Source organism: Pseudophryne corroboree, unplaced genomic scaffold (assembly GCF_028390025.1).
Source record: "Pseudophryne corroboree isolate aPseCor3 unplaced genomic scaffold, aPseCor3.hap2 scaffold_2329, whole genome shotgun sequence".
Taxonomy (NCBI): domain Eukaryota; kingdom Metazoa; phylum Chordata; class Amphibia; order Anura; family Myobatrachidae; genus Pseudophryne; species Pseudophryne corroboree.
The window spans coordinates 54,348-59,238 of record NW_026968982.1 but is presented as its reverse complement, the minus strand read 5'-3'; the positions used below and the strand labels follow the sequence as shown (position 1 = coordinate 59,238).

At 40.5% G+C, this 4,891-nt stretch overlaps 3 non-coding genes across 3 annotated transcripts; all 3 read left to right on the top strand.

Moving 5' to 3' along the window:
- The first annotated feature begins 163 nt into the window (after positions 1–163).
- On the top strand, positions 164–326 carry LOC135010352 (U1 spliceosomal RNA). The gene has a single exon (XR_010209754.1). It is a non-coding gene; the product is annotated as a U1 spliceosomal RNA (small nuclear RNA).
- Positions 327–997: 671 nt separating this feature from the next.
- Positions 998–1,161, top strand: LOC135010351 (U1 spliceosomal RNA). Its single transcript, XR_010209753.1, has one exon. It is a non-coding gene; the product is annotated as a U1 spliceosomal RNA (small nuclear RNA).
- Positions 1,162–1,313: 152 nt separating this feature from the next.
- Positions 1,314–1,476, top strand: LOC135010350 (U1 spliceosomal RNA). Its single transcript, XR_010209752.1, has one exon. It is a non-coding gene; the product is annotated as a U1 spliceosomal RNA (small nuclear RNA).
- The last annotated feature ends 3,415 nt before the right edge of the window (positions 1,477–4,891 follow it).

The following is a 4,891-nucleotide window of genomic DNA, read 5'->3' as shown; positions in this document are numbered from 1 at the left end:
GCTTTCCTCTGGTCAGCTCTGGTAAAAGTCAGATTTCTTTGTCTCAGATCTTCCTCTAGCCTTGTTCTTCTTTCGAGAGTTCCCTTGTGCTGCCTCAGTTGGATCTCCTTCACTTGACAGGGGGGTGCCCGAGCAGCGACCCTCCCCAGCTCTAGCCCAACTCCTACTTACCTGCCAGGTGAGATACTATGATCAGGAAGGTGCTTCTCCCAGGGCAAGGCTCACCCATTGCACTCTGGGTGTGCTGCTCCTGCGATTTCCCCAAATGTGGGACACTTGACTGCATAATTTGTGTTTCCTCTGGTCGGCTCTCGTATAATTCAGATCTCTTTGTCTCAGGTCTCTCTCCAGCCTAGTTTGCTGTCTGTTTCCACTTCTCTTTTCTTGAGCCGCTCCCTTCTATGCCCTTGCGCACTATCCTGACTTCTCCCGTCTGCTTACTTTGTGCCTTCCAACGCACAATGCGAACTACAGGTAGTGCTGCAGGGCCCACACCCTTTTACTTGCCTTACAGAGCAGCTCTGGAGCTGTTACAGTGCCCAGCTGCTGCAAGAAATCAGCTTGAATGCTTCAGGTGCTGGGGCATAGCCAACATGAGCCCCACACCTAAGGAGGGTGGAGGTGTTTAATGCGAATTAGGGGTCATGCAAGCGCCGCAAAAGGCCGCCATGCCCTGCACATCCCTTTTTTCTTTTCATATGCAGACGAGGGTTGAAGCCAACTTTGACCCACTGCTTGGATGACATCACCATATGCAAATCCATCTGCTGCAGGCCTTCCCCCAGGAATGCTTGCACTAGTTGTTGCATTTGGTTTGTTGTTTGGGGGTGCTTCAGTATTAGGCAGCCTTCTGCCCTCCCATGTTCATCTGAAAATATGTGTTCTCCCTGCAGTTGTTGTCCCCAGATGAGAGTTCCCTTGTGCTGCCTCAGTTGAATCTCCTTTACTTGACAGAGATGTGCCTGAGCAGCGGCCCTCCCCAGCCCTATCCCAAATCATACTTATTTTGCATAGGAGATACCATGGTCATGAAGATTGTTCTCCCAGGGTGAGGTTCATTCATTGCATTCTGGGTATGCTGACCCCTGTGATTTCCCCAAATGTGGGAAACTCGACTGCATTATTTGTGGTAGTGGGGGACTGTGTTTGTGCTTTCCTCTGGTCAGCTCTGGTAAAAGCCAGATTTCTGTGTCTCAGATCTTCCTCTAGCCTTGTTCTTCTTTCGAGAGTTCTCTTGTGCTGCCTCAGTTGGATCTCCTTCACTTGACAGGGGGGTGCCCGAGCAGCGACCCTCCTCAGCTCTTGCCCAACTCCTACTTACCTGCCAGGTGAGATACTATGATCATGAAGGTGCTTCTCCCAGGGCAAGGCTCACCCATTGCACTCTGTGTGTGCTGCTCCAGCTATTTCCCCAAATGTGGGAAACTCGACTGCATAATTTGTGTTTCCCCTGGTCGGCTCTCGTATAATTCAGATCTCTTTGTCTCAGGTCTCTCTCCAGCCTAGTTTGCTGTCAGTTTCCACTTCTCTTTTCTTGAGCCGCTCCCTTCTATGCCCTTGCGCACTATCCTGACTTCTCCCGTCTGCTTACTTTGTGCCTTCCAGCGCACAATGCGAACTACAGGTAGTGCTGCAGGGCCCACACCCTTTTAGTTGCCTTACAGAGCAGCTCTGGAGCTGTTACAGTGCCCAGCTGCTGCAAGAAATCAGCATGAATGTTCTTCGTTGATTGATGGAAGAAACATCTTACAAAAACTCTCCAGATTATTGACTTTTTAAAGTTTTTCTAGGAAACGTTCTAGATGAATGCTTATTAGCGTTTGTCAGAATGTAAGTTTGCAAAGTGTCTCTGTGGCGCAATCAGTTAGCGTGTTCGGTTATTATCTAAAAGGTTGGTGGTTCAATCCCACCCAGGGACGTAATTTACCTTGTGATCAGATTTTGGTGATCTTAAAGTAGACAAGTCAAAATTTCAAACCCCCTGTTATGGTGTGGGTACCTGGCCTTCCCTGATGTAATCAGAGTTAGATTTGATTCAGTGATTTTATAAAAACAGCTAGGAAGCACAATTTAGCAGTAGGTTGCAGAGAAAAAAAAAATATGCTGGCAGAAAAATCCAATTGAGTGAATAAACAGCTCTTCATTTTCTGGCTTTATTTTTATGCTAACAAATTTGTTCTCTGAAAAGTGTCCACAAAGCCAAGTCTCTGATTAACACCTTTGTAAGGATGGTTTTTCACCTATTACTAAATTAAACTTGCTTCATTGGAAAGGCAGCAAGATGCATCCTCATTTCAATGTCTACTGAAATAATACAGGTTGACACCAGGAAACATTAACGGCACTGCATCCTTGCTGCTTTCTCATGTGGAAGTCTGTTTAATGTGAAAACAAGGTGATATCTAATTAGCACACAGGTAAGCAATTAAGAAAATCTTTATTTAAGGGTGAAGATGTTTCTCACAAAATCGTTGCCCCAATGCATCATTGAAATTCAACCTGGAAAGATGATTTTAATATATCACTTGTACATTTTGTATTGCTCTTCTGGTGACAATGTAGTTTGTTTTTGTCAATTACCATTTTAATAATAGGGTAAAGAAAATTAAGTGGATTTTTGAAAGAAAACAATACTGTCAATATACTATTAAAACAAATTAAAATGGTAAAAGTTATTGTACTTTAAGTAAAAATAAAAGAGCAAAAATATCCATCCCAGTTTTGGATTACTTTAATTACCAAAAAAATGCATATAGCAAAGGATAGTTTCAATCTGCCTACCTCTGGGTTATGGGCCCAGCATGCTTCCATTGCAGTACTCTGCTGCACATGTAAGTGCAAGAGATCCTGAAGCACTCACTCATCATGGGAAAGTACCAATGTGTTTCTTTGTTGGTTGATGGAAGAAACATCTTACAAAAACTCTCCAGATTATTGACTTTTTAAAGTTTTTCTAGGAAACGTTCTAGATGAATGCTTATTAGCCTTTGTCAGTATGTACTTTTTGCAAAGTGTCTCTGTGGCGCAATTGGTTAGTGTGTACGGCTATTAACCAAAAGGTTGGTGGTTAAATCCTACCCAGGGACGTAATTGACCTTGTGATCAGATTTTGGTAATATTTAAGTAGACAAGTCAAAATTTCAAACCCCCTCTTATTGTGTAGGGTACCTAGCCTTCTCTGATGTAATCAGAGTTAGATTTGATTCAGTGATTTTATAAAAACAGCTAGGAAGCACAATTTAGCAGTGGGTTGCAGAGAAAAAGAAATATGCTGGCAAAAAAATCCAATTGAGTGATTAAACAGCTCTTCATTTCTGGCTTTATTTTTATGCTAACAAATTTGTTCTCTGAAAAGTGTCCACAAAGCCAAGTCTCTGATTAACACCTTTGTAGGGATGGTTTTTCACGTATTACTAAATTAAACTTGCTTCATTGGAAAGGCAGCAAGATGCATCCTCATTTCAATGTCTACTGAAATAATACAAGTTGACACCAGGAAACATTAACGCCACTGCATCCTTGCTGCTTTCTCATGTGGAAGTCTGTTTAATGTGAAAACAAGGTGATATCTAATTAGCACACAGGTAAGGAATTAAGAAAATCTTTATTTAAGGGTGAAGATGTTTCTCACAAAATCGTTGCCCCAATGCATCATTGAAATTCAAGCTGGAAAGATGATTTTAATATATCACTTGTACATTTTGTATTGCTCTTCTGGTGACAATGTAGTTTGTTTTTGTCAATTACCATTTTAATAATAGGGTAAAGAAAATTAAGTGGATTTTTGAAAGAAAACAATTCTGTCAATATACTATTAAAACAAATTAAAATGGTAAAAGTTATTGTACTTTAAGTAAAAATAAAAGAGCAAAAATATCAATCCCAGTTTTGGATTACTTTAATTAACAAAAAAAAATGCATATAGCAAAGGATAGTTTCAATCTGCCTACCTCTGGGTTATGGGCCCAGCATGCTTCCATTGCAGTACTCTGCTGCACATGTAAGTGCAAGAGATCCTGAAGCACTCACTCATCATGGGAAAGTACCAATGTGTTTCTTCGTTGGTTGATGGAAGAAACATCTTACAAAAACTCTCCAGATTATTGACTTTTTAAAGTTTTTCTAGGAAACGTTCTAGATGAATGCTTATTAGCCTTTGTCAGTATGTACTTTTGCAAAGTGTCTCTGTGGCGCAATTAGTTAGTGTGTAAGGCTATTAATCAAAAGGTTGGTGGTTCAATCTCACCCAGGAATGTAATTGACCTTGTGATCAGATTTTGGTGATATTTAAGTAGACAAGTCAAAATTTCAAACCCCCTCTTATTGTGTAGGGTACCTGGCCTTCTCTGATGTAATCAGAGTTAGATTTGATTCAGTGATTTTATAAAAAACAGCTAGGAAGCACAATTTAGCAGTGGGTTGCAGATAAAAAAAATATGCTGGCAGAAAAATCCAATTGAGTGATTAAACAGCTCTTCATTTTCTGGCTTTATTTTTATGCTAACAAATTTGTTCTCTGAAAAGTGTCCACAAAGCCATGTCTCTGATTAACACCTTTGTAGGGATGGTTTTTCACCTATTACTAAATTAAACTTGCTTCATTGGAAAGGCAGCAAGATGCATCCTCATTTCAATGTCTACTGAAATAATACAGGTTGACACCAGGAAACATTAACGCCACTGCATCCTTGCTGCTTTCTCATGTGGAAGTTTGTTTAATGTGAAAACAATGTGATATCTAATTAGCACACAGGTAAGGAATTAAGAAAATCTTTATTTAAGGGTGAAGATGTTTCTCACAAAATCGTTGCCCCAATGCATCATTGAAATTCAAGCTGGAAAGATGATTTTAATATATCACTTGTACATTTTGTATTGCTCTTCTGGTGAC